Source organism: Manis javanica, chromosome 2 (assembly GCF_040802235.1).
Source record: "Manis javanica isolate MJ-LG chromosome 2, MJ_LKY, whole genome shotgun sequence".
Lineage (NCBI taxonomy): Eukaryota > Metazoa > Chordata > Mammalia > Pholidota > Manidae > Manis > Manis javanica.
The window spans coordinates 125,571,160-125,590,619 of record NC_133157.1 but is presented as its reverse complement, the minus strand read 5'-3'; positions in this window follow the sequence as shown (position 1 = coordinate 125,590,619).

Genomic DNA, 19,460 nt, shown 5'->3' with positions numbered 1-19,460 from the left:
AAATTGCATGAACCAGTTTCTCAGACCACAAAGTTATGAAATTAGAAATAAATTATGCAAAGAAAATGAAAAATCCCACAGACACATAGAGGTTTCACAACATGCTCCTAAATAACCAGTGGATCAATGACCAAACAAAAACAGGGATCAAGCAATATATGGACACAAATGACAACAATAATTCAACACCACAAAATCTGTGGGATGCAGCCAAGGCCGTGCTAACAGGAAAGTATATTGCAATAGAGTCCTACCTCAGGAAAGAAGAATAATCCCACATATAATCAGTTTAGACTAGAAAAAGAAGAACAAATGAGGCCCAAAGTCAGTAGAAGGAGGGATATAATAAAGATTTGAGTATAAATAAATAAAATCAAGAAGAATAAAATAACAGAAAGAATCAATGAAAGCAAGAGCTGGTTCTTCAAGAAAATAAACAAAATAGATAAATGCCTAGCCAGACTTATCAAGAAAAAAAGAGAGTATACACACATAAACAGAATCAGAAATGAGAAAGGAAAAATCACTACAGACACCACAGAAATACAAAGCATTATTAGAGAATACTGCAAAAAAACTATATGCTAACCAGCTGGAAAACCTAGAAGAAATGTACAACTTTCTAGAAAAATGCAACCTTCCAAGGCTGACCAAAGAAGAAAAAGAAAATCTGAACAGATCAATTTTCAGCAATGAAATTGAACTGGTAATCAAAAAACTACCTAAGAACAAAACTCATGGACAATATGGCTTCACTCCTGAATTTTATCAAACATTCAGTGAAGACCTAATACTCATCCTCCTTAAAGTTTTCTAAAGAGTAGAAGAAGATACTTCCAAACTCATTATATGAGGCCAACATAACTCTAATACCAAAATCAGGCAAGGACACCACAAAAAAGGAAAAATGAAAATACAGACCAATATCCCTGATGAACATAGTTGCAAAAATACTCAACAAAATTTTAGCAAACCGAATTCAAAAATACATCAAAAAGATCATCCTTCATGATCATGTAGGATTTATTCCAGGGATGCAAGGATGGTACAACATTCAAAAATACATTAACATCATCCACCACATCAACAAAAAGAAGGACAAAAACCACACGATCATCTCCATAAAGCTGAAAAAGCATTTCACAAAATTCAACATTCATTCATGATAAAAACTCTCAACAAAATGTGTATAGATGGCAGGTACCTCAACATAATAAAGGCCATGTATGACAAATCCACAGACAACATCACACTTAACAGTGAGAAGCTGAAAGCTTTTCCTTTAAGACTGGAATGAGACAAGGATGTCCACTTTCCCCATTTCTATTCAACATAGTACTGGAGGTCCTAGCCACGGTGATCAGACAACACAATGAAATAAAAGGCACTCAAATTGGCAAGGAAGAAGTTAAACTGTCCCTTTTTACAGATGACATGATATTGTACATTGAAAACCCTAAAGAATCCACTCCAAAGCTACTAGGTCTAATATCTGAATTCAGCAAAGTTGCAGGGTACAAATTTAATACACAGGAATCTGTTGCATTCCTATAAATTAACAATGAACTAGCATAGAGAGAAATCAGGAAAACAATTCCATTCACAATTTCATCAAACAGAATAAAATACCTAGGAATAAACCTAACCAAAAAAGTGAAAGACCTATACCCTGAAGACTACAAGACACTCTTAAGAGAAATTAAAGAAGATACCAATAAATGGAAACACATTCCATGCTCATGTATAGGAAGAATTAATATTGTCAAAATGGCCCTTCTGCCTAAAGCAATCTATAGATTCAATGCAATTCCTATCAAAATACAAACAGCATTCTTCAATGAACTATAGAAAATTGTTCTAAAATTATATGAAACCACAAAAGATCTTAAATAGCAAAGCAATTCTGAGAAGGAAGAATAAGGCTGTGGGCTTTACACTCCCCAACTTCAAGCTCTACTACAAAGCCACAGTAATCAAGACAATTTGGTACTGGCCAAGAACAGACCCATAGACCAATGGAACAGAATAGAGAGCCCTGATATAAACCCAAGCATATGTAGTCTATTAATATATGATAAAAGAGCTGTGGATATACAATGGGGAAATGACAGCCTCTTCAACAGCTGGTGTTGGCAAAACTGCACAGCTGCATGCAAGAGAAGGAAACAGGATTATTGTTTAAGCCCATACACAAAAGTAAACTCAAAATGGATCAAAGAGTTGAATGTAAGTCATGAAACAATAAAACTCTTAGAAGACAGCATAGGCAGACATCTCCTGAATATAAGCATGAGCAACTTCTTCCTGAATGCATCTCCTCAAGCAATGGAAACAAAAGCAAAAATGAACTCATGGGACTACATCAAACTAAAAAGTTTCTGTACAGCAAGGGACACCATCAACAGAACAAGAAGACATCCTACAGTATGGGACAATATATTTGTAAATGACATATCCGACAAGGGGTTAGCATCCGAAATGTAGAAAGAACTTATGCACCTCAACACCCAAAAAAACAGGTAAGCCAATTAACAAATGGGCAGAGGATATGAAGAGACAGTTCTCCAAAGAAGAAATTCAGATGGCCAACAGACACATGAAAAGATGCTCATCATCACTAATCATCAGGGAAATGGAAATTAAAACCACAATGAGATATCACCTCACACCAGTAAGGATGGCCAGCACCGAAAAGACTAAGAACAACAAATGCTGGCCAGGATGCGGAGAAAGGGGAACCCTCCTACACGGCTGGTGGGAATGTAAGCTAGTTCAACCATTGTGGAAAGCAATACAGAGGTTCCTCAAAAAACTAAAAATAGAAATACCATTTGACACTGGAATCCCACTCCTTGGAATTTACCCAAAGAATACAACTTCTCAAATTCAAAAAGACAAATGCACCCCTATGTTTATCGCAGCACATTTTACAATAACCAAAATATGGGTGCAACCTAAGTGTCCATCAGTAGATGAATGGATAAAGAAGATGTGGTACATATACACAATGGAATACTATTCAGCCATAAGAAAGAAACAAATTCTACCTTTTGCAACAACATGGATGGAGCTGGTGGACATTATGCTCAGTGTAATAAGCCAGACAGAGAAAGACAAATACCGTATGATTTCCCTCATTTGTGGAGTATAACAATGAATCAAAACTGAAGGAACAAAATAGCTGCAGATTCAGAGACTCCAAGAATGAACTAGTGGTTACCAAAGGGGAGGGGAGTGGGAAGGTGGGTGAGGAGGGAGGGAGATGGGGACTGAGGGGTATTATGTTTAGTACTCACGGTGTGGGGGATCATGGGGAGAACAGTGCAGCACACAGAAGGCAAACAGTGGATCTGTGGCATCTTGCTGCACTGATGGACAGTGACTGCATTGGGGTATGGGTGGGTACTTAATAATATGGGTAACTGTAGTAACCACATTGTTTTTACATGTGAAACCTTCATAAGAGTGTGTATCAATCACACCTTAATAAAAAATAAATTTAAAATAATAACCTTAGAAAATATACAGCAAGCCCAGATGTATTCACTGGTAAATCTATAAAACATTTGTAAAATAAATAACACTAGTTCTCTACAATCTATTATATATAATAGAATCAAAGAGAAGATTTCCAAACTCATTCTACAAGGCCATTGTTACCACTATATAAAAAAAATAAGACCAATACCTCATATGAACCTAGACATAAAAGTCCTTAAAAATATTAGCATATCATAATATCAGAAATATTAATAATAATAATACACCATGATCAAATGTGATTTATTTTAGTTTTGTAAGCCTGGTTCAACATTTAACAATTGATTAATGTAATCATAACATCCATACTGTAAGGAAGGTACAATATCAATAGATTCAGAAAAGGAAGTATTTCACAAAATCCAACATTAATCTAAAAAATTTTGACAGTATTCAAAGAAATTAAATATTTAAAGTAATGGAAATATTGCACATGTTCATGGATCAGTACTTTTAATGCTAAGAATGACTACTCCCCAAATTTATATACAGATTCACCACAACCCCCAACAAAATTCATTTGTACTCTTTGCATAAATTGGCAAGCTATTTTTAAAATTCATAAGGAATGTCAAGGAACCTAATAGCCAACATAATCTTATAAAAGAATCACTAAGTTGGTGGAGTCATACTTTCCAATTTCAAATCTTACTAAAAAACTGCTTTAATCAAGACAATGCATTACCTGCTTAACAGATCAGAAGAACATAACTGAGAGTCTTAAAAAAACTCACATTTACAGCTAACTGAAATTTGACAAGCCTGTCAGGGCCATTCAATGGAGAATGAATAGTCTTTTCAACCACTAGAATTCAAACAACTGAATATCCACATGTAAAACATACTTGGACTACTATCTCACACCATGTACAAAAATCATATGGATCAAAGATGCAAATACAATGAGTGAAAATTATTATACTTCTACAAAGAAAACACAGTTTAAAGTTTTTTAACCTTGGATTAGGCAATGGTTTCATTTTATGACACCAAAAAACTGGGAACAAAAGAAAAATATAATTTAGAAATCATCAAAATTAAAGTCTTTATTCTACAAGGGATACCATTTTGAAAACCTACAGAATGGAAGAAGATACTTGCAAGTCATATTTGATAAAGGACTTGTATCTAGCATATAAATTAATTCTTAAACTCAGTAAGACAAATAGCCCTACTAAAACCTGGACAAAGTCTGAATCAATAAGTCTCTAATGATATACAATAGATAAAAAGCATGTGAAAAGATTCTCAATATCATTAGCCTTTAGGGAATGCAAATCAAAATGAAAATGGGATACCACTTTGAACCTTTTAGGATTGCTTTGACCAAAAATACAGATAATAACAACTATTGATAAGAATGAGGAGAAATTGTAAGCTTATACATTTCTGGTGTAAATGTTAAGTGGTGCAATGTTTCTGGTAAACAGTCTGGCAGTTCCTGAAAAAATTAAACTTAAAGCTACCATATGACTCACCAATTCCACTCCCAAGGCCATGCCCCTGGGAGCCTCAGCATCAGTAAAACCCTGTCACATTTACTGGGCCTCCAGCTTACTGAAACCACAAGGCACCCATACAGTCTACACAGGGGATGCTTCTACACAATATCAATCCTTCACGACTGGAAGAGTAAGCCCCTTAAACTAGTTCATAGAACCAAGCACAGAAAGTCATACAAAATGAGGAGACAGAGGAATACACTCTAAATGACAGAACAAGGTGAAGAAAAAAAGCTAAATGAAACAGAGTTGACAAATCTACCTGCTGAATAGTTTAAAGCAATGATTACACTCACTGGACCTGAGTAGGAATACCAGAGGACCTCAACAAAGAGAAAGTCTGAAAAGGAACAAACCAGAGATGAATAATTCAACAGATGAACTAAAAAACACACTGGAGGGGATGAACAGCAGACTAGAGGATACAGAAAAACATCAGGGACTTGAAATATAGAGTAATGAAAAGCACTCAAGCTGAACAGCTAAAGCAAGAAAGAAAAGAAATTAGAATAGGGTAAGAGAGCTCTGGGACAAGATCAAACACCCTAACATCCACATTACAGGAGTCCCATAAGGAGAAGAGAGAGAGAAGGGAACAGAAAATTTATTTGAACAGATAAAGCAGAAAAACTTCTAGATAATAGCTGAGGAATGAAACAGTCTAACAGATCCAGGAAGCACAGAGGACTCCAAACAAGATGAACCCAAGGAGGTTTACACATCATCATCAAAATTTCAAAGATGAAAGACAAAAGCAGAATTTTAAAAGCAGCAAGAGAAAAGTAACAAATTACATATAAGGAAAACCCCATAATATCATCAGTTGATTTTTCTGTAGACATTCTACAGGCTAGATAGGAACATTATAATTAATATATTCAAAGGGCTGAACAGAAAAAAAATCTCCAACCAAGAGCACTCTACCCAGCAAGGGTATCATTCAGAATTCAAGGATAGATAAAGAACTTCACAAATAAACATAAGTTCAGTGCTCACCACTACTAATCCAGTCTTACAAGAAATGGTATAGGGATTTCTTTAAGAGAAAAAGAAAAGACCCTAAATAGAACAAGAAACTTAAGAAAGAGAAAAACTTCCATAGGTAAAGCAAATATATAGTGGAGGTAGTAGATCAATTACTTGGAAACTAATATGAAGGCCAAAAAGCCAAAAGTAACAAAAAAATTACAACTAAAAATTAGTTAAAGGAATCACTTAATAAAAAGTTGTTAAAGAAGGTATTATATACAATTCAAGATCCTGGTGTGAGAGGTGAGAGAGAGAGACTACACCCAAAACCACATATAATATGAAAATACAGTTAACACAACAAATCCTAAAAGAGCAATAGCAAAGAAGTCTGTGCCACACGGCATACACTGGGAGAACAGAGCAGACCTCATGAAACACGGTAACTTACCAAAGCCTTGATCTGGCTGGACCCAAGCCCTTCCCCCACCCCAGCTCACTGATGGGAGAAAGAGAAATGGAGCAGGGAGGGGGAGGAAGATTAGGACTGCTGAACACCCAGTCCTGGAGATCTGCTTTGGGAGCACAAAACTTTGCATGGTTATCTGGAGATTATCGGGATTGGAAAGCTAAGACAGGTGGAATATTTGAAGAGACTGAGATTCCAGCCATTTGTGGAGGACAGAGATCCACATCCGGCTTCTCTGGGACAAAGGAAAGGAGGGTGGTCTGAGAGGCTTCCTAGCAGCGAAAGGGCTGCTGACAGGATGGGGTTTGCATGGAGCTTGTTGAACAGGAGAGGGGATAGGTGGACAATGTTGTCTGGGCATGCTCTGCCCAGCAGGTTGGGAACTTTCAGGAGTTTCAGGTGCTTCAACCCCCAGGCTGGCTACTCAGCACCAAGGCAAGCCAGTGTGATAATGCAGCCTGCTGTGCCTTACTCATGGCCTGACAGCACTGGCTTACAAACCAGCAGTTTCTGCCCCAACATCAGGCCAGCCAGAGGGAGGCCCCTCTATGGCAGCTACAAATGCAAAGCACAAGGGCTTACACCTGTGTACTCGGCCCACTGGTTCTGACAGTGGAGACAGGCATGGCAGCCTGGAAGCAGGAAACAGCCATTTCCACACCCCAGGCACCAGGGCAGCTCCCTGTGACTCCTGACATCGCTCCAGGGACTGAGCAGCTACAAAGTCTAGAGCTTCTGGGCACTAGAGGGTGCCACATACAAGTATGAAATGTCAAAGGGAGCTGGTTCAACCTAAAATCACATGAACACTACAAAAAGGCCAAATGAAACTGAACTCACCAAGCTTCCTGAAAGAGAGTTCAAAATAAAAGTCATAAACATGCTCATGGAGGTACAGAAAAATATTCAAGAACTCAAGAGACAAATTTACGACAGAGATTCAATCATTAAGAAATTCCATATCTGAAATGAAACATACAGTGGAGGGATTTAAAAGCAGATTAGATGTAGTAGAAAAGATGGTAAATGGAAGAGAAATTAGAGAAGAGGAATACAAAAAAGCTGAGGCACAGGGAGAAAAAACGTATCTCTAAGAATGAAAGGGTATTGAGAGAACTGTGTGACTAATCCAAATGGAATACTAATTGCATTACAGGGGTACCAGAAGAAGAAGAGAGAGAAAAAGGGTTACAAAGTGTATTTGAGTAGGTAATTGCTAAACCCCCCCACCCGACCCAATCTGGGGAAGGAGATACTCTCTCAGGCCATGGAGATGCACAGATCTACCAACCAAAGGGACCCAAGGAAGACAACACCAAGACATATAGTAATTAAAATGGCAAAGATCAAGGATAAGGACAGATTTTTAAAATCAGCCAAAGAGAGAAAAAAGATCACATACAAAGGAAAACCCATCAGGCTATCATCAGACTTCTCAATAGAAACCTAACAGGCCAGAAGGGAGTGGCATGATATACTTAATGCAATGAATCAGAAGGGCCTAGAACCAAGAATACTGTACCTGGAAGGGTTATCATTTAATTTTGAAGGAGGGATTAAACAATTTTCAGATAAGCAAAAGCTGAGACTATTTACCTCCCACAAACCACCTCTACAGTGCATTTTAGAGGGACTGATATAGATGGAAGTGTTCATAAAACTAAATAGCTGTCACCAGTAGAAATGAAACCACAGTGAATAAAGTAGAACAATTATTACCAAGCAGATGCAAAATCAAATCAAATACCCCAAAAGTCAATCAAGGGATAGACAAAGAGTACAAAACATGATACCTATTATATAAAGAATGGAGGAGAAAGAAAAAGGAAAAAAAAAAAGAACCTTTAGTGTCTGTTTGTAGTAGCCTACTACATGAGTTAAATGAGACTGTTACACATTAAGGGAATTACCCTTGAACCTTTGGCAACCATGAATCTAAAGCCTGCAATGGCAATAAGTACATACCTATCAATAATCACCCTAAATGTAAATGGTCTGAATGCACCAATCAAAAGATATAAAGTCACTGATTGGATAAAAAAACAAGACCCATCTATATGCTGCCTATGAGATACTCACTTCAAACACAAAGATATACACAGACTGACAATTGAGGAATGGAAAAAGTTATTTCATGCAAATAATAGGGAGAAAAAAGCAGGAGTTGCAATACTTGTATTGAAGAAATAGACATAAAAACGAAGTAACAAGAGACAAGGACATTAACATAATGATAAAGAGGTCAATCCAACAAGAGGATGTAACTATTATAAATACCTATGCACCCAAAACAGAATCACCTACATATGTGAAACAAATACTAACAAAGTTAAAGGGATAAATAGAATGCAATGTATTCCTTTTAGGAGACTTGAACACACCACTTACTCCAAGGGACAGATCAACTAGACAGAAAATAAGAAAAGAAGCAGAGGCACTGAACAATATATTAGAACAAATGGACCTAACGGACATCTACAGAACACTCCATCCAAAAGCAACAGGATATACATTCTTCTCAAGTGCACATGGAACATTTTCAAGAATAGTTCATATACTAGGCCACAAAAAGTGCCTCAGTAAATTTAAAAAGATTGAAATACAACCTTCCAAAACTGATCCAGGAAGAAACAGAAAATCTGAATAGACCAAATACCAGAAAGGAAATGGAATTGGTAATCGAAAAACTACATAAGAACAAAATCTCTGGACTAGACCTTTCACTGCTGAATTTCATCAAACATTTTGTGAGGACCTAGTACCCATTCTCCTCAAAGTTTTCCAAAAAAGTAGAAGAGGGAATACTTCCATATTCATTCTATGAGGCCAGAATCACTCTAATACCAAAACCAGAAAAAGACACCACATAAAAAGAAAATTACAGACCAATATCCCTAATGAACATAGATGCAGAAATACTCAACAAAATATTAGCAAACCAAATTCAAAAATACACCAAAAAGTTCATCCATCATCATCAAGTAGGATTTATTCCAGGGATGCAAGGATGGTACAACATTCAAAAATCCATCAACATCGTCCACCACATCAACAAAAAGAAGGACAAAAACCACATGATCATCTCCATAGATGCTGAAAAAGCATTCAACAAAATTCAACATCCGTTCATGAAAAAGCTCTCAACAAAATGGGTACAGAGGACAAGTACCACAAAATAATAAAGGACATATATGACAAACCCACAGCCAACATCATACTTAAAAGTGAGAATCTGAAAGCTTTTCCTTTAAGGTCAGGAACAACACAAGGATGTCCACTCTCCCCATTATTATTCAGCATAGTTCTGGAGGTCCTAGTCATGGCAGTCTGACAACACAAAGAAATAAAAGGCATCCAGATTGGCAAGGAAGGAGTGAAACTGTCCCTGTTAGCAGATGACATGATATTGTACATAAAAACCCTAAAGAATCCACTCCAAAACTAGTAGATCTAATAGGTGAATTCAGCCAAGTTGCAAGATGCAAAATTAATATGCAGAAACCTGTTGCATTCCTATACACTAACAATGAACTAGCAGAAAGAAAAATCAGGAAAATAATTCTATTCACAATTACATAAAAAGAAACAAGATACCTAGGAATAAACCTAATCAAGGAAGTGAAAGACCTATACTCTTAAAACTACATGGCACACAAGAGAAATTAAAGAAGATACCAATAAATGGAAACACATCCCATGCTCATGGATAGGAAGAATTAATATTGTCAAAATGGCCATACTGCCTAAAGTATCTACAGATTCAATGCAATTCATATCAAAATACCAACAGCATTCTTTAATGAACTAGAGCAAATAGTTCTAAAATTCATATGGATCCACCAAAGACCCAAAGTAACCAAAGCAATCCTGAGAAGGAAGAATAAAGTGGGGAGGATTACGCTTCCTGACTTCAAGCCCTACTACAAAGCCACAGTAATAAAACAATTTGGTAATGGTACAAGAACCAACCCATAGACCAATGGAACAGATTAGAGAGCCCAGATACAAACCCAAGCATATATGGTCAATTAATATATGATAAAGAAGCCATGGATATAAAATTGGGAAATGACAGCCTCTTCAACAAGTGGTGTTGGCAAAACTGGACAGCTACATGCAAAAGAATGAAACTGGATTATTGTCTAACCCCATGCACAAAAGTAAACTCAAAATGGATCAAAGACCTGAATGTAAGTCATGAAACCATAAAACTCTTAGAAGAAAACATAGGCAAAACTCTGTTGAATATAAACATGAGAAACTTTTTTCTGAACACATCTCCTTGGGAAAGGGATACAAAATCAAACTGAACAAATGGGATTATATCATGCTAAAAAGCTACTATACAACAAAAGACACCATCAGGAGAACAAAATACATCATATGGTATAGGAGAATATATTTGTAAATGACATTTCTGACAAGGGGTTAACATCCAAAATATATAACAACAACTAAAAAGCAAATAACCCTATTAAACAATAGGCAGAGGATATGAAGAGACACTTATCCAAAGAAGAAATTCAGATGGCCAGCAGGCACCTGAAAAGATGCTCCACCTTGCTAATCATTAGAGAAATGCAAATAAAAACCACTATGAGATGTCACCTCACACCAGTTAGAATGGCCAACTTCCAAAAGACAAACAACAATAAATTTTGGTGACAGTGAAGAGAAAGGGGAACTCTCCTACACTTCTGGTGGGAATGTAAATTAGTTTAACCATTGTGGAAAACAGTATTTAAGTTCCTCAGAAAAGTAAAAATAGAAATACCATTTGTTCCAGGAATTCCACTCCTAAGAATATATCCTAAGAATGTAGGAGCCCAAATTCAAAAAGACATATGCATCCCTATGTTTATCATAGTACTATTTACAATAGCCAAGAAATGGAAGCAACCTAAGTGTTACATATACACAATATAATATTATTCAGCCATAAGAAGAAAACAAATCCTACCATTTGCAATAACATGGATGGAGCTAGAGGGTATTGTGCTCAGTGAAATAAGCAGAAAGAAAAGTACCATATGATTTCCCTCATTTGTGGAGTATAATAATAGAGCAAAAACTGAAGGAGCAAAACAGCAGCAGACTCACAGAACTCAAGAATGGACTAACAAATACCAAAGGAAAAGTGACTGGGGTGGGGACACATGGGAAGCAAAGGAGAAGGGAAATAAGGGGCATCACAATTAGCACACATAACATGGGAGGCATGGGGTAAGCAGTATAGCACAGAGAAGGCAAGTAGTGACTCTATAACATTTTACTACACTGATGGACAGTGACTAACGGGGTATGTGGTGGGGTCTTGATAATGGGGGAAATCTAGTAATAGTATTGCTCATGTGATTGTATATTAATGATACCAAAATAAGAAAAAAAACTTTAATTAATATACAAGCATTGTAAAAAAAAAAGAAGAAGGTATTATATACATTATATACATCAAACAGAAAGGAGTGGTGTAGGTAGTTCTGTTAGAATGCATTCAAACTTAAGTGACCATTAGCTTATTATAGATTGTTATATTCATAGGATGTCATATAAGAACTCCAAAAACTTAAAATACAAAAAGAGAGAAGTGAACCCAGCTACAACACTAAAGAATGTCATAAAACACAAGAGACAGCAAGAGAAAAAAGATAAGACCAAAAACAAAAAAATCCAAGAAAAATTTAACAAAATGGCAATAAGAAATATATACTGATAATTACTTTAAATGTAAATGCTCCAAATGCTCTAATTAAAAGACATAGGGTGACTGAATGTATTTTTTTAAAAAGTCCCATTTACTTGCTTCCTACAAGAGACTTATTTAAGTAAGGACACAGAGTGGAACTGAAGGGATCAAAAAAGATATACCATGTAAATAGGGATGAAAAGAAAGCTGGAGTTGCAATATTTATATCAGTCAAAATAGACTCCAAAACAAAAAAGGTAAGAAAAGACAAAGAAGGACATTACATAATGATAAAAGGATCAGTCCAACAGGACATAACATTCATAAATATCTGTGCAACCAACATAGGTGCACCTAAATATAAACCAAATACTATCAGACCTAAGGGAAGAAATTGATCACATAATAATACTAGGGAACTGCAACACCCTACTTACATCAGGGATAGATCAGCCAGACAGAAAATAAAAAGGAAATAGAGGAGTTGAATGACACATTAAATAGAAGGACTTAACAGATATTTATAGAATATTCTACCCAAAAGCAACAGAATACACATTTTCCCTTTTTCTCAAATGCACAGAGAATGATCTCCAGAATAGATCACATACTAGAACACAAAGAAAGTCTCAACACAGTTAAGAAAATTGAAATTACATCAAGCATCTACTCAGACCAAAATGGTGTGAAACCAGAAATCAATTATAAGAAAAAAGCTGGATAAAATACAAACATATAGTAGCTAAACAGCATGCTTCTAAATAAACCATGAATCAAGGAACTGAACCAAGCAGAAATCAAACAATACATAGGAACAAATGAAAACAGAAACACAATGATTTGAAATAGGTCACATGCAGAAAAAACAGTTCTAAAAGGACATTTATAGCAACACAAGCCAGCTCAAGAAACAAAAACAAGCTCAAATAAAAAAAAAATAACCCTACAACTAAAGGAAGTAGAAAAAGAACTATAAAGCCCCAAATTTGTAGAATGAGAAACACAATAAAGATCGGAGCAGAAATAAATAAAATAAAGACTAAGAAAACAGTAGAAAAACATCCATGAAACCAAGAGTTGCTTCTTTGAGAAGATAAACAAAATAGGCAAACACTTAGCTAAACATATCAAGAAAAAAAGAACACACCACAAAATCAAAAATGAAAAAGGAGAAATTACAACCAACAACATAGAAATTCAAATTATAAGCATATTCTATGAAAAATTATATGCTAATAAATTGGACAACTTAGAAAAAAATGGATAAATTCTTAGAAATTTCCAACCTTCCACAACTGCTCCAGGAAGAAGCAGAAAGTCTTAATGGACTGGTTACTTGTAATGAAATTGAAGTTGTAATAAAAAAGCTCCCAAAAAACAAAACGTCCAGGGACCAGATTGATTCACAGATGAGCTAATACATCCTTAAAGTATTCAAAAAAAACAGAAGAGGGGGGAATAGCTTCAGAATCATTCTCCAAGGCCAGTATTATTCTAATACCATAACTAAAAACACTGCAAAAAAAACCAAAAAAAACTACAAACCAATATCCCTGATGAACATAGATACAAAAGTATTCAATAAAATATTAGCAAATGGAATTTCAAAAATACCTCAAGAGGATCATTCATCAAAACCAAGTGGAATTTATTCCAGGCATGCAAAGATAGTACAGTATCCACTAGTCAACCAAATGTGGTACTCCATCTTAACATAAGGAAGGATAAAAAACACATGATCATCTAAATACATTTGACAAAATTAAACATCCATTCAGGATTAAAATCTCTCAACAAAATGAATATAAAGGGAACATACTTCAACATAATAAAGGCCATATATGACAAACCCATAGCCACCATCATAATCAACAGTGAAAAGCTGAAAATTTTTCCTCTAAGATTTGGAACAAGACAAGAATGCCCATTCTTATCATTTTATTCAACCTAGTACTAGAAGTTCTAACCATGGTAATCAGACAAGAAAAAGAAACAAGACATACAAATTGATAAGGAAGAAGTAAAACTTAATATTTGCAGATAATATGATACTATATATATATTGAATACCCTAAAAACTCCATCAAAAAGCTACTAGAACTAATAAATGGGTTCAGCAAATTTGCAGGATTCAAAATCATTGTACAGAAATCTGTTGAATGCCTTATATACTAAACAAAGTAGCAGATAGAGAAATCAAGAAAACAACTCTATTTATAATTGCATCAAAAAGAATAAAGTACCTAGGAATAAACCAAACCAAGGACATAAAAGACCTGTACTCTGAAAACTATAAGACACTCATAAAAGAAACTAAAGAAGACACAAACAAATGGAAATTATCCAATGCTCATGGATAGGAAGAGTTAATATTGTCAAAAGGCCCAAAGCAATTTACAGATTCAATGAAATCCCTATCAAAACACCAATGGCATATTTCAATTACCTAGAGAAAACAATCCTAGAATTTATATGGAACTACAAAAGACCCCAAATAGCTAAAGCAATCTTGAGAAAGAGCTTGGGGTATCATGCTCCCTGATTTAAAGCTATGCTACAAACCTACAGTGTAAATCAGTTTTAATAAGAGTAAGGTACTGGCACAAAAACTGACCCATAGATCAGTGAAACAGAATAGAGAGCCCATAAATAAACCCATGCATAAATAGTTAGTAAATATATGACAAAGGAGCCATGAATATACAATAGGAAAAAGACAGTCACTTCAAGAAATGGTGTTGGGAAAACTGGACAGCTACATGGAAGACAATGAAACTATATCACTGTCTGACACCACACACAGAACTAAACTTTAAATGGATTAAAGACCTAAATGTAAGACAGGAAACCATAAAACTCTTAGAAGAAGACATAGGTAAGAATTTTGTGAACATCAGCATGAGAAATTTCTTTCTGGATGTGTCTCCCCAAGCAAGGGAAACAAAAGCAAAAATAAAGAAGTGGTACTACAGCAAACCAAAAAACTTTTTTGCAATAAAGGAAGCCTTTAAAAAAACAGGAAAGGGAACTTACCATATGGGAGATAGATTTGCAAATTGTATATCCAGTAAGGGACTAATTCCTAAAATATATAAAGAACTCATGCAAATCAACATTTTAAAAAACACAAGTAACCTAATTAAGAATGGGTAGAAGACCTGAACAGACGTTTTTACAAAGGAGACATACAGATAACCAACAGACACATGAAAAGATGCTCCAGATCACTAATCATTAGGGAAATGCAAATCAGAACCACAGTGAAGTACCTCTTCACACCAGTCAAAATGGCCACTATACAAATGACAAGAAACAACAGTGTTGCTGAGGATGTGGAGAAAAGGAAACCCCGTTGCACTGTTAGTGGGAATTGGTCCAGACACTGGAAAATAATATGGAGCTTCCTCAAGAAACTAAAAATAGACATAACATATGACCCAGCAATGCCACTTTTAGGAATTTACCTGAAGAAAACCAAATAACTACTTTGAAAAGATATTTGCACACATATGCTCACTGCAACATTTACAATAGCAAAGATATGGAAGCAACCAAAGTGCCCATCAATATACGAATGGAAAGATGTGGTAAATTTACATAATGACATATTACTCAGCAATAAAAAAGATGGAAATCTTGCCATTTACAACAACATGGATGGACCTAAAGGATATCATGTTAAGTGAAATAAGGCAGGCAGAGAAAGAATACCATTTGGTTTCACTTGAATGTGGAATCTAAAAGACAAATGGAAAAGAAATAGACCCACAGATACAGACAACAGACTATTGGTTACCATTGGGAAGGGTTAAGTAGGGGTGCAAAATAGGGGAGAGGGATAAAGAGGTACAAACTGCAAACTGTAATAAGTTCAACATAGGAATGGAAGTGCAACATAGAGAATATAACCAATAATATTGTAATATCTTGGTATGATAATGGGGTAACTACACTTATTGTGGCAATCATCTAGTAATGTAAGTAATGTATACAATTATTAGGTCACTATGTTATACATCTGAAACCAATGTAATATTGTATATCAACTTTAATGCAATAAGAAAATAAAGAAAAGAGAAGCTATGATATTTCAAACTTCCAGTTTCCTCCAGTGGACTATTTATTACATCAATGGACCCAACTCCTTCCATTCCCCTGTAAGAGAGCCAGTTCTCTCCTTTGTTCTGTGGACTTCCCTATGGTTTTGCTGTAGCTTGCTTGTTCTGTATTACAATTCTTTGCTATTTCTGAATAAACCCCATTTTGCTGGTAAAAATAAATAAAAGAGCAGATTAAATGATATGTGAATTATATTTCAAAAGCTGTAAAAAATAGTGTCCATAAAAATAGGTAACATTTATTGGAAACTATCATAAGGCACATATAACTCTAAGATGTTGTATGTACACACTGATTCATTTACCCTTAAAAAAATCCCTATGCTATTGGTATTAATATTAGCCACCTTTTATAGATGAAAAAACATGGGCACAAAGAAGTCAATTTGTATGTAAAGTGATCATAGTACACAGGAAAGCCTCCATCTTTTAACCATCGTGCTGTACCATCCCTTCCACAGCTCTGAAGAGAAAAGTTAATGCCAAATATTAAAATTGTTTTCAACACTAACAGCAGCCAAAAAGTTTGTATAATTAATTTGTAAAGACCTCTTACATTGAAATCAAGGTATAATAATATTCCAAATTTTAATTATACCTTGCAAATTAAAAGTACTTCCAAAAAACACAGTGACTAAAATATAGTGACCAAAACATGTAACTGTACATTTACTTGAAATATAATAAAAAATAACACAAGTTAAACAAAAATAATATGATATTTCACATATAATATTTATAAATATTGTACAAAAATATTTTTCAGAGTGTGTTCAATGGACTACTGATGAGAATGTAATTGCCACAAACCTTCTGGAAGTAAGTGCGTGCATATGCATCAGGATATTTAAATAGAGAACAACATGGACCAGGTATTGCTAATTCTAATAAAAAATTATTTAGAACTGTAGTCATATGTACATGTCAAAAATCTTATATATGAAAATTGTTTATCTTTAAAGATCACCTCACAGTTATTCAGCCCCACGTATCTACATAATTGAATAAAAAAGAAAAATGCTCAAATTTTGTTCCTAAAAATTTCCTATACACATACACACACACAAATATTTAAAATTTTAGTATAGAGGATATACACACATGTGTAAAATTGTTAAAAAATTTATCATAACATCCATATTATTAGAGCATAAATAATTCTTATTTACTGATGGGACCATTAGGGGTTTGTTATATTCACCCACATAATTACACAAAAGTTCATTGTTTATGTGTCCAAACTTAGCTTTTAATACAATTCAACATAGTAAGCATCTAATATTTAATAGCATTATAGCATAGCTCTCTACAGAGTTCTTATTAGCATATCAGTTATCCTTATCACATACATATACTAACAGACAGAGATCTTTAAGAACCATAAAACCATAGGAAAATAAGGGAATTAGTATATTATTTATAAATCCTAGATAACATTTTAACTATACTAATATTTTATCTGAATTGTTTTAGTACAGTGAGTGTAGTGTGGCATGTTGTCATAACTGTCATTAAGTTCTTTGTAGAGGAAAAAGGCATCAACAAAACACTTCTGCAAATATATGCTGTAATCCCCAATAGTGTAAAGATATCCAGGCAATAGTTAAATTATACCTGACTGACCATTTAAAAATGTCTCCAAGAGTGATTCCATTTCCTGTCTTCCCATTAAATGAGGTGACATTAATTTTTATTGAGATTTTCCTTTATAGAGATTATATCAATAAACTTCAGTATGGCTTTCATTGGAATTTTTCATTTCTGAGAGCCTTTAAACAAGAGATGTCAAAAGCAATAAAATAAATGCTATCTTCAATATTTGGCCGAGGTTCACCATATTAAAAATGCTATAACCCAACAGTTTTGTCTTTAATAATATATAGTAATGATTTCTTTTAATGGCTTATCCTGCAAAGGTAGAAGAAACCAAAATGCCTCTAAACTGTATCTGTATAGCCTGAAACATCACTGCAGAAAAGTATTTATTCATGTTTGTAACACAGCTTTATGGCACCAATTTAGCTGAAAGAATGTATATATATATATATATCTTTTATGGCATTTTCACTTCAGAGAATTAGATATGACTTGTTTTTGTAATGCAGAGTAAAAAAGAAAGATTTTTTTTTCTGATTGTGAAACTTGGCTATTAAGAATGCTTAATCTTCTAGGAAGGCATGGATCCTGAGTATAACTGGAGTCACATCTCAGTAAAGGCAATATTGGACTTGAAAATATATGAGGAACACTTGTGATATGTGGAACCAATTTCAAAGTCATATGTGGAATCATTTATCAGACCACCAAATACCCTTTCAGCCACACAGCAGATACTTAGATCTGGGATAATCTGAGTGATTCTCCACTCCTTTTTGTCCCTCCTTTTATGTTGTATTACGTCTATAAAAAAAGTCTGCCTTCTCTGTGCATTAGGCAAGGCCTGCAGAAGATGCTCCTAAGCTCTTGGTGCTGTCTCAGTGGAACCTGTCTCAATTCACTTTCATTTTTAATTTTTTTTATTGCCCAGATATTTATTTATTTCCTTTTTGGATATTTTTTGTTGACATATAGTGATATGCAATATTGTATTGGTTTCCTGGAAGCAAAAGTTTTAGAACTGGTTCTGTGGAAATCCCGATAATGTCATTTTATTTATGTTTCTCATTCTCTGCTGCATTAGCTCACTTGTTTTTTTCAGCCATATCACTCTTACTAAAGATGAAGGACAAGAAGAGAGATACTCTGGACTCCTAACCGATGACATGTTCCTTCTTACCTGTGTCTTTGACCTTTACTCAGCACTGCCTCAGCAGAAGTCTTGACAGCAAGGCTTGTTCATCAGTATTTTTTAAATTCCCCAAAGTATATGGTGGAGCACTAGCTTTCTCAGCATGTTAATAGACACTAAGTAAAAGGATTCTGGAGTCAAATCAATCTGGAAAATTCTGGAGAAGAATGGGAGTAGTTTTAAATTACAGAACTTCTCAATTCTACAGCTTTTGAATTTTACATGCTTTTATATTTTTCTATTTTAATGTTTTGGGTTTGTTTTGTTTTTACTTTACTCGTCTAAAATATAGTGTCATTTTCCAAGAAGGAAGCATGGTAAGCAGAGTTTCAATATATGATTGTGACACTGGTGAACCTTTGCAGAACTAATGCTCCACTAAAAACAC